Source organism: Arachis ipaensis, chromosome B10 (assembly GCF_059453495.1).
Source record: "Arachis ipaensis isolate K30076 ecotype BB chromosome B10, ASM5945349v1, whole genome shotgun sequence".
NCBI lineage: Eukaryota > Viridiplantae > Streptophyta > Magnoliopsida > Fabales > Fabaceae > Arachis > Arachis ipaensis.
The window spans coordinates 114,780,105-114,791,999 of record NC_142435.1 but is presented as its reverse complement, the minus strand read 5'-3'; the positions used below and the strand labels follow the sequence as shown (position 1 = coordinate 114,791,999).

The 11,895-nt window shown below is 37.5% G+C and overlaps 1 non-coding gene across 1 annotated transcript; it reads right to left on the bottom strand.

Annotated features, from left to right (window-relative positions):
* Positions 1 to 10,693: 10,693 nt before the first annotated feature.
* On the bottom strand, positions 10,694 to 10,801 carry LOC148581382 (small nucleolar RNA R71). Its single transcript, XR_015899000.1, has one exon. It is a non-coding gene; the product is annotated as a small nucleolar RNA R71 (small nucleolar RNA).
* Between the last annotated feature and the right edge of the window lie 1,094 nt (positions 10,802 to 11,895).

Below are 11,895 nucleotides of genomic sequence, written 5' to 3'. Positions count from 1 at the left end.
TCAAGGGTCTCCAAATATCAATCAACTCCAAAATCAAGTCAGGATCTAACTTAGAACATCAATTAATAACAACAATAGAAGAAGTGATAAATCTGAAATACCTCAATTATATTAAATAAAATATTCAAATCTTAACATGGAAAAGTTCATAAATTAAATTGGAAAATTAAATAAAAGAAACCTTGAACCTGTGATTGAAGTTGTAAGTTGAAATAATAAAGTTGAAATCCTAATTCCTTTAAGAGGAATCCTAATCCTAAGAGAGAGGAGAGAACCTCTCTCTCTAAAAACTACATCTAATCCTAAAATTATAAATGTGAAAGCGTGATTATGAATGGATGCATTCCCCCACTTTATAGCCTCTAATTTGTGTGTTTTGGGCTGAAAATTGGGTCAAAAACAGCCCAGAAATCGCCCCCAGCGATTTTTGTTACGTTTAGGTCGCGGAAAAGTGACGCGGAGGCGTCGTCCACACATTTGCGCGGATTGCACTTTTGCCAGGTCATGCGTCCGCGTGATCCACGCATTTGCATGACTTGGATTCGGAGAAGCTATGGCAAGTTATATATCAAATCAAAGCCCTGTACATTAGCTTTCCAACGCAACTGAAAGCGCGTCATTTGGACCTTTGTAGCTCAAGTTATGGTCATTTGAGTGCCAGGAGGTCAGGCTGGACAGCTTTAGCAGTTCCTTTAGTTTCCTGTATTCCTTCCATTTTTGCATGCTTCCTTTTCATCCTCCAAGTCATTCCTGCCCTGTAATCTCTGAAAACACTTAACACACATATCAAGGCATCTAATGGTAATAAGAGAGGATTAATATTAGCAAATATAAGGTCAAAGAAGCATGTTTTCAATCATAGCATGAAATCAGGAAGGAGAATGTAAACTCATGCAAATAGTATGAATAAGTGGGTAAAGAGTTGATAAAATCTACTCAATTTAGCACAAGATAAACCATAAAATAGTGGTTTATCACACTGTTTGTTAAATATTTGGCCTACGTTTTAGAAATATTGCTAAATTAACAAATTTTTCACTAAATTAGTTCTTTTCATCTATATGAGATATGGAAAAGGCATAAGTCGAAACTTAGGGATATTAGAGTTTGGAGATATGTTATATGTGTTATAAGAGATTGCACAATAATGGAATTGATATTAAGTTTGATAAATGAGATTTATTGATTACCCTAAAAAAATAATGAGTATTATTTCTATCACCCTTCTTAAGATAAAGTGTTTGTGAAAAAATGTTGAACTCTTCTTTAGAAAAATGAATTCCCTCCCAAAGGAAGATAAGGTGAACAAATAGAACTTGATAAAGTCAAGACAATCGAAAAGTTTGATTTATGCAATGTCAAGATAAATTTTATAGTTACAAAAAAAGTGGGAGTACAATTACTTTTATTATCATTCTTTACATTCAATAGAGGATATTGAACGGGCGAAAAATTGCCAATTAAGAATTTATAATAAGAACAGCGTTGCAAGTACAGTTCTTAACTGACAAAAAATCCGCTTATCAATTTAGAAAGAGTTGTCACAATTTTTTATTGTAAACTAAAGCAATGAAAATTAGCAAGAGAATTTATATAATCAAAATAAAAGCCTTGACCGGGGGAGGATTAATTGGAAGTTCTATCCTTGTTGGATTTTCCCAAGTGTAATAGCAAGAGGTTGTTGTTTTCACTTAGTTAACCCTTACTAAATAAAGGAAAGTCAAGTGATTGAGCTAACTCTTATTCACAAGTCCTAACTCTCTCCTATGGAAGGATTAGCGTTAGTAAATAGAGAGTTAGCCAACAACTTCCAATTAAAATTAACACTTGAGTATTCTAACTCAAGGGTCTCCTTTTAATCAACCCCTAAGTCAAGTTGGGAATCTACTCCATTGACATGAATGTGATTTTCATAAACTACAAAAAGGAATAAGAAGACATGATAAATTAAATGAAATAATAACTGAAAATTAATTAAAGGTAAAAGTAGTTCTTTGCATTAATAAATCCCAAAATCATAAACATACGTATCTGAACAGGGTTAAGAAGTAATCAAAAGAGTAAAGGAATAAGAAAACAAACAAGAATAGTGGCAACTTTAATAGAGTAAATGACTCTTCTCAATATCCAAAGCAAAAACATCAAAAGCATAAAAACTAGAACTATGAATGTGAAGAAAACCTAGAGGGAGTGTGATTTCTCTCTAAGATTCCAATCAAAAAACTAAGAACTATGCAAATGAGAATGTGTGTTAAGTCTCTGCTTGTCCCCTGGCTCTAGTCTGTGTTTCTGGGCCGAAAACTGGGTCCAAACTCAGCCCAAAATCGCCTCCAGTGTTTTCTGCGATTTCTGCAGGTTGCGCACGTCACGCGTACGCGTCAGGTACGCGCACGCATCGCCGTGCAAACTCCAATTCACACGCACGCCTAAGCCATGCGTGCGTGTTACTTCTCGTTGGTTGTCTCCTTTATTTTCTCCTTCCATTTTTGCATGTTTCCTTTCCATCCTCTAAACCATTCCTGCCCTATAAAGCCTGAAAACACTGAATGCACAGGTCACGGTATCGAATGGTAATAAAGGATGATTAAATTTGACAGTTTAAGGGCCCAGGAAACATGTTTTCAACTATATCACAGATTTAGAAAGGAATTGTAAAACCATGCAAATTATATGAATAAGTGAACAGAGAATTGATAAAAACCACTCAAATTAGCACAAGATAAACCATAAAATAGTGGTTTATCAATCTCCCTACACTTAAACATTAGCATGTGCTCATGCTAAGCGCAAGGAGACCAAAGGAATGAATGGGGGAAAGCAAGACTCATAAAATGCAACCTATGTATGCAACTATATGCTAAGATGTTTCTCTCTACTTAGTCAAAAGTAAATAAGTTCTTCAAGACAAACATAAATCAGATTTCACTAATTCAAATCATACAATAAAAGATAAGTAAACTTGTAAGAAGACAGCCCATGAAAGCAGGGAACATAGAATCAAGCATTGAACCCTCACTGGTAGTGTATATCACTCTAATCGCTCAGGTGTCTAGGGTTAATTCACTTTACTATTCTCTAGTCGTGCTTTCTAAAACTTTGTTCTTCATCTAACCAATCAACAAATATTTAGTATACCAATGCAAACATCATGAGGTCTTTTCCAGGTTGTAATGGGGCTAAGGTGAAGGTGAGGATATATGTATGGCCAAGTGAGCTATAATATGAATCTTTGACTAACCTAAGCTCTCACCTAACACACACACACACACACACACACACACACACACACACACACACACACACACTCTATGTAACTCTAAAATCATGCCTAGCTACCCATAATTCCCACTTTTGCATCACATACTCATGTACCAAATTATCTTTAATTTTATCACATATGCATTGATCTTTTATTAAACTTAACACTGGAATAATTTTGTCCCTTATTTATTTATTTATTTATTTATTTATTTATTTATTTATTTATATTGTACTATTTATTTATTTATTTAAACATGAAAGCAAACATAATCATATCAATGCACATGGGTTTTTTTAATTTTTCTGGTCTCACATGAGTAGGTACCCAATTTTCTAATATTCAGGTAAAGTAAAAACATGACACATTCCCATTAACCCAGGTTCCCACAATTCCCCACACTTAGTTAAAACACTATCTTAAGCTAACCAAAGATTCAATTGGGGTAATTAATTGTTTTTTCGCTTAAAGCTAGTGATGTGGTAAAATATAGAACAAATGGGGATTAAAAGGCTCAAAGTGGCTAACAAAGGTAATTGGAATGGTAGGCTATTTGAGATAAGTGAGCTAATAACAAATGATGGCCTCAATCATATGTATGCATGTAAATATACTAAACAATGGACATATAGAATGGAACAAAATATAGATTACAATCATAGAGAAGAAAACACACAAGAATAACATATTATGGTTAAATAATGTAACCATGTAATTTAGCTCAAATCTCACAGGTTGTGTGTTCTTAGCTATAATTCATATTCCAAATTACAATCTTCAACAAGTTTAACACAAATTTTCAATTCAAATTAGTGAAATACTATAAGAAGAAGAAACTCATTACTTTAACCAAGCAAAACATATATGCAAGTAATTATTATCATGCAATCTATCCTATCTAACAAAAGAAAAAGTCAAATGTTGGTGTTAAGAGAGAGAAGTTACCTCCGGAAGTCAAGGATTGACCTCCCCACACTTAAGGCCTGGCACGGTCCTCCGTGCCATCAGTAAAGAGCAAGGTAGGGCTGGAAGCATCACCTCTGCTATCTGGTTCGCCTGGCTTTCTGTGCTACTGGATGAAGGGGAGTCCGGGGTGTCCTTCTGTTCTGGAGGTGGGTGAGTACCAACTATGAGGTCCTTCAGGTAGTTGTATCGGTGCTAGTTACGGTGCTCCATTTGCTCCATTCGCCAGTCTTGCCGGTCGAACCCTCAAGGATCTGAAGGAACATCTGATGGAGGGATGGGGTTTGTGGTGTAGATGATGGTGGAGTAGAAGAAGGAGGAGTATCCAAAGATGGGCCCGTAGGCAGCTCGCATAGGGAATTGGGGGCCTGATGTACTTCCTATTTGGGACATACTGGTCGGCCCTAGGGATCATGACCTTCGTGTCTCTTGCCAGATAGGACACGCCAGCTGCAGAGACTAAATCTGAAACCAAGGCGGGGAAGGGCAGGTTACCCGCAATTTGGACATATCCCATTGCTTGCCGGATGTGTCGGGGCAGGTTAACGGTTTGCTCTGTCAGGATGCACCAGATGAGAACGGCCATGTCTGCTGTGAAGGTGGACTCGTGAGTGCTCGGAAAGATATAGTGGGACATAATTTATGCCCACACGCGAGCCTCCAAGGTGAGTGACTGGGCTGAGATACTCTTGGGTTTTGAACGATGCTGCCCATAGATCCAAGTGCTGCCAGGTTGAGCTATAACTCCAAGGACGTTACCCCAGTCGAACTGATACATCTGGCGCTTACGAGATGCCTCTTGATATGCATCCCATCCCTCTGGACTAGGTGGAAGGTCCAGTGCTCTCTGTATGGCGCTCTCAGAGACAGGGACCTGATGCTGACGAACGTAGACAGTCTGCAGAGTAGGCGAGTAGAAATTGGAGTAGAATTCAACTACCCATGATAAGTTAGCCTCTCGCGGTTGCCTCCTCAAAAATCCCCCTGTCTCCTCTCTATTCGGGGCTCCACAAAATCAACAAAGTGTGTTGGGACAATGAGTAGATGCTCATTGTTGTAGTTCCGCTCAGCTAGGATGGGGAACATCTGTTCGTAATAACGGTTGGCAAACCGGGTGGAGACTTGGGCCGGAAAATCTTTCTCTAATTCATCAACCTTAATGATCCTCTTTACCCTCTTTGTTGGTGGCTTGACACTGGTAGATGGAAGTGCCTTAGCCGGTGTTCGCTTGGTTCCTCTCCTTGCTGGTGTTTTGTCAGTGGCCTTCTCTTTTCCTTTCTTAGTACTCATGCATAAGGAAGAAAGAAGAGGAAGAATGTGAAATATAGATAACGAAAACTAGAAGGGAGAGAATTCCAAGTGATAATGAATGCCAAAGAAAATATTATAGCTTAAATACATGGTAGCTACAACATGTAGGTAAGACAGCAATCAAGAGCAAGAAGGCAATTCATAATTAAATAGATGCAAGAGGTAAAAGCATGCAAAAAGAGGCATGAGAGGCATAACTCAAGCATCAATAATTAAATATACCAGATTAAAGAGCACGTAGATGATGACAATTGTGAATGATAATCTCAAATGCATGTGGAGTGCAAGTGTTGTGAAAAAGAGGCATTCAAGTAAAAGAGTAAAACAAAATAGAGTTCAAGATGCCATAGGTGCTTTTTCACAAGCACTTGGTGAGCAAGTTAAAGTAGGAATGAAACTAATATAATCCAAATGTATATGAGAGCTAAATTAAAATATCAATTGTCAAATCACTCCTCATAATATCCACAAGCTTCATTATAGTAAGGTAATACCCAGATAAAATTCCAACACCAACATAAGAATGTATGAAAAAGAAAGAAAAAGAAACCATGGAAAATTAAACTAAAAAAAATAGAGAAGAAAGAAGCATAAATTAATGTAATAATGAAAGAGTAGATGTGAGGAAGAAAAGAAACCAGATGAAGAAGATGAAGAAGGAAAGAAGAAAGTAATAGATATGAAGAAACAATAAGAAAGAAAGGAGGAAGAAGGGAGAAGAAATAATTAGGATTGAAAAAGAATTAGGATTGGGGGAGGGATAATTTGAAATCAGGCACTGAGGTGGTTTAATTATGCGTCGCATGCGACGCGTACGCGTGCATCACGCGTACGCGTGGGTCGCGCAAATTGAATAGTGACGCGTAAGCGTCAGGTACGCATACGCATGATATGGGTTGTGCGAATGGCGCGAAGGCAGCCCCGCACACGCACAACTCTCTGTTTGATACGCACGAGAGCAAAAAATGCAGGCGACGCGTGCGCGTCTGATGAGCGGATAATTTATACGCTTTTTGACATTGTTTTTAGTATGTTTTTAGTAGGATCTAGTTACTTTTAGGGATGTTTTCATTAGTTTTTATGTTAAATTCACATTTCTGGACTTTACTATGAGTTTGTGTATTTTTCTGTGATTTCAGGTATTTTCTGGTTGAAATTGAGGGACTTGAGCAGAAATCAGATTCAGAGGTTGAAAAAGGACTGCTGATGCTGTTAGATTCTGACCTCCCTGCACTCAAAGTGGATTTTCTGGAGCTACAGAACTTGAAATGGCGCAATTCCAATTGCGTTGGAAAGTAGACATCCAGGGCTTTCCAGCAATATATAATAGTCCATACTTTGGCCAAGAATTGACGACGTAAACTGGCGTTCAACGCCAGCCTTCTGCCCAAATCTGGCGTCCAGCGCCAGAAAAGGATCCAAAACCAGAGTTGAACGCCCAAACTGGCACAGAAACTGGCGTTCAACTCCACAAATGGCCTCTGCACGTGCAACACTCAGGCTCAGCCCAAACACACACCAAGTGGGCCCCGGAAGTGGATTTATGCATCAATTACTTACTCATGTAAACCCTAGTAGCTAGTTTATTATAAATAGGACCTTTTACTATTGTATTAGGTATCTTTGGTCTCAGTTTTATTCCATTATTCATCTTAGGAGACTATTGATCACGTTTTAGGGGGCTGGCCATCTCGGCCATGCCTGGACCTTCACTTATGTATTTTTAACGGTAGAGTTTCTACACTCCATAGATTAAGGTGTAGAGCTCTGCTGTTCCTCAAAGATTAATGCAAAGTACTACTGTTTTCTATTCAATTCTTCTTATTTCGCTTCTAAGATATCCATTCGCACCCAAGAACGTGATGAAGGTGATGATTATGTGTGACGCTCATCATCCTTCTCCCTTATGAACGCGTGCCTGACAAACACTTCTGTTCTACATGAATTAAGCTAGAATGAGTATCTCTTAGATCTCCTAACCAGAATCTTCGTGGCGTAAGCTAGAATGATGGCGGCATTCAAGAGAATCCGGAAGGTCTAAACCTTGTCTGTGGTATTCTGAGTAGGATTCAATGATTGAATGACTGTGACGAGCTTCAAACTCGCGAGTGCTGGGCGTTAGTGACAGACGCAAAAGGAGGGTGAATCCTATTCCAGCATGATCGAGAACCGACAGATGAATAGCCGTGCCGTGACAGGGTGCGTGAGCATATGATTCACTGAGAGGAGGGGATGTAGCCACTGACAACGGTGATGCCCTTGCATACAGCCAGCCATGGAAAGGAGTAAGACTGATTGGATGAAGATAGCAGGAAAGCAGAGGTTCAGAGGAACGAAAAGCATCTCCATTCGCTTATCTGAAATCCTTGCCAAGGAATCTACATAAGTATCTCTATCCCTTTTATTGTTTATTTTAATCTAATAAAGTATCATGTTTAAATCCGCCTGACTGAGATTTACAAGGTGACCATAGCTTGCTTCAAACCAACAATCTCCGTGGGATTCGACCCTTACTCACGTAAGGTATTACTTGGACGACCCAGTGCACTTGCTGGTTAGTGGTACGCGTTGTGAAAAGTGTGATTCACAATTCGTGCACCAAGTTTTTGGCGCCGTTGCCGGGGATTGTTTGAGTTTTCGGCAAGCTTTTGGTCCGGTAACATCAGTGCCAGATTCCCTTTTGATCCGGCAACAGCACCAAGTTTTTGGCGCCGTTGCCGGGGATTGTTTGAGTTTGGACAACTGACGGTTCATCTTGTTGCTCAGATTAGGTAATTTTCTTTTTATTTTATTTTCAAAAATTTTTCAAAAAAATTTCTAAAATTTTCTCATCTGTTTTCGAAAAAAAAACTGTTTTCAAAAATTTTATTCAAAATTTTTAAGAATGAATTCTAGTGTTTCATGAAGCATGTGAAGCCTGGCTGGCTGTAAAGCCATGTCTAAATTCTTTTGGACTGAGGCTTCCAACCATCAGCTCTTACACGACTGTAGGGTATGTCAGGCGTGTCATGTCTGAATTACATGCTGAAGCTTGGCTGGCCATTGGCCATGTCTAGTGTTTTGGACCGGAGCTTTCATTGAAAGCTTGGCTGGCTAGTGAGCCATGTCTAATTCCTGGACTGAAGCTTTAGACTAAGAATGCAAGATTCCTGGAATTCATATTAAAAATTTTGGAAACCTTATTTTTCTTTTTCAATTAATTTTCGAAAATTCAAAAAAAAAAAAAATTTAGAAAATCATAAAAATCAAAAATATTTTTCTGTTTCTTGTTTGAGTCTTGAGTCATATCATAAGTTTGGTGTCACTTGCATATGCATCTTGCATTTTTTCGAAAATATCATGCATTCATAGTGTTCTTCATGATCTTCAAGTTGTTCTTGGTAAGTCTTCTTGTTTGATCTTGATGATTTTTTGTTTTGTGTCTTTTCATGTTTATCATATGCATTCTTGAATTCTTAGTGCGTAAGCATTAAAGAATTCTAAGTTTGGTGTCTTGCATGTTTTCTTTGCATTAAAAATTTTTCAAAAATATGTTCTTGATGTTCATCATGACATTCATAGTGTTCTTGGTGTTCATCTTGACATTCATAGCATTCTTGCATGCATCACATGTTTTGATCTAAAAATTTCATGCATTGCATCTTTTTAGTGTTTTTCTCTTGCATCATAAAAATTTCAAAAATCAAAAAAATATCTTTCCCTTTTTCTCTCATCAAATTCGAAAATTTGGATTGACTTTTTCAAAAATTTTTTAAAATCAAATTGTTTCTTATGAGTCAAATCAAATTTTCAATTTGAAAATCTTATCTTTTTCAAAATCTTTTTCAAAAATCAAATCTTTTTCAAAATTCTTAGTTATTTTCGAAAATTCCAAAAATATTTTTCAAAAATCTTTTTCTTATTTTTATATCAAATTTTCGAAAATAACATAATCAATTAATGTTTTGATTTAAAAATTTGAAGTTTGTTACTTGCTTGTTAAGAAAGATTCAAACTTTAAGTTCTAGAATCATATCTTGTGATTTCTCATGAATCAAGTCATTAATTGTGATTTTAAAAATCAAATCTTTTTCAAAACTAATTTCAATCATATCTTTTCAAAAATATCTTCTTATCTTATCTTTTTCAAAAATATCTTTTCAAAATATCTTCTCTAACCTCCTAACTTCTTATCTTTTCAAAATTTGTTTCAACTAACTAACTAACTTTTTGTTTGTTTCTTAACTTTTTCAAAACTACCTAACTAACTCTCTCTCTCTAATTTTCGAAAATATCTCCCCTCTTTTTCAAAAATTTCTTTTTTATTAACTAATTATTTTTATTTTTAAATTTTAAAAATTTTCGAAAAAAATACTAACAATTTTCAAAAACCAATTTTCAAAAATCACTAACCCTTTTTCAAAATAATTTTCGAAAATTATTCCTCCCCCATCTCATTCTATTTATTCATTCATATCCTAACATCTCATCTCACATCTCTTCCATTCGTACAGTTGCATTTCTTCCTTTACATCACATTCTTTGTCTCCCCCTCTTTTCTTCCACTCACAAAGGGATCCCTATACTATGGTATAAAGGATCTCTATTATTATTATTATCATTTTTCTGTCCATTCTTCCTTGTCATATGAGCAGGAGCAAGGATAAGAACATTCTTGTGGAAGCAGATCCAGAACCTGAAAGGACTCTGAAGAGAGAATTAAGAGAAGCTAAAATACAACAATCCAGAGAAAACCTTTCAGAAATTTTTGAACAGGAAGAGGAGATGGCAGCCGAAAATAATAATAATATAAGGAAGATGCTTGGTGACTTTACTGCACCTAATTCCAATTTACATGGAAGAAGCATCTCCATTCCTGCCATTGGAGCAAACAACTTTGAGCTGAAACCTCAATTAGTTTCTCTGATGCAGCAGAACTGCAAGTTTCATGGACTTCCATCTGAAGATCCTTTTCAGTTCTTAACTGAATTCTTGCAGATATGTGATACTGTTAAAACTAATGGAGTAGATCCTGAAGTCTACAGGCTCATGCTTTTCCCTTTTGCTGTAAGAGACAGAGCTAGATTATGGTTGGATTCTCAACCTAAAGACAACCTGAACTCTTGGGATAAGCTGGTCACGGCTTTCTTAGCCAAGTACTTTCCTCCTCAAAAGCTGAGCAAGCTTAGAGCTGATGTTCAAACCTTCAGACAGAAAGAAGGTGAATCTCTCTATGAAGCTTGGGAAAGATACAAACAGTTGACCAAAAAGTGTCCTTCTGACATGCTTTCAGAATGGACCATCCTGGATATATTCTATGATGGTTTATCTGAGCTATCAAAGATGTCACTGGACACTTCTGCAGGTGGATCCATTCACCTAAAGAAAACGCCTGCAGAAGCTCAAGAACTCATTGACATGGTTGCTAATAACCAGTTCATGTACACTTCTGAAAGGAATCCTGTGAATAATGGGACGCCTATGAAGAAGGGAGTTCTTGAAGTTGATACTCTGAATGCCATATTGGCTCAGAACAAAATATTGACTCAGCAAGTCAATATGATCTCTCAGAGTCTGCATGGAATGCAAGCTGCATCCAACAGTACTCAAGAGGCATCTTCTGAAGAAGAAGCCTATGATCCTGAGAACCCTGCAATAGCAGAGGTAAATTACTTAGGTGAACCTTATGGAAACACCTATAACTCAACATGGAGAAATCATCCAAATTTCTCATGGAAGGATCAAAAGCCTCAACAAGGCTTTAATAATGGTGGAAGAAACAGGTTTAGCAATAGCAAGCCTTTTCCATCATCAACTCAGTAATAGACAGAGAACTCTGAACAAAATGCTTCTAATTTAGCAAATCTAGTCTCTGATCTATCCAAGGCCACTGTAAGTTTCATGAATGAAACAAGGTCTTCCATTAGAAATTTGGAAGCACAAGTGGGCCAGCTGAGTAAAAGGATCACTGAAATCCCTCCTAGTACTCTCCCAAGCAATACAGAAGAGAACCCAAAAGGAGAGTGCAAGGCCATTGACATAAGTGCCATGGCCGAACCTGTGAGGAAAGGAGAGGACGTGAATCCCAAGGAGGAAGACCTCCTGGGACGTCCAGTGATCAATAAGGAGCTTCCCTCTGGGGAATCAAAGGACTCTGAGGCTCATCTAGAGACTATAGAGATCCCATTGAACCTCCTTATGCCCTTCATGAGCTCTGATGAGTATTCCTCTTCTGAAGAGAATGAGGATGTCACTGAAGAGCAAACTGCCAAGTTTCTTGGTGCAATCATGAAGCTGAATGCCAAATTGTTTGGCATTGATGCTTGGGAAGTTGAACCTCCCTTGTTCATCAATGAACTAAGTGATCTGGATCAACTGACATT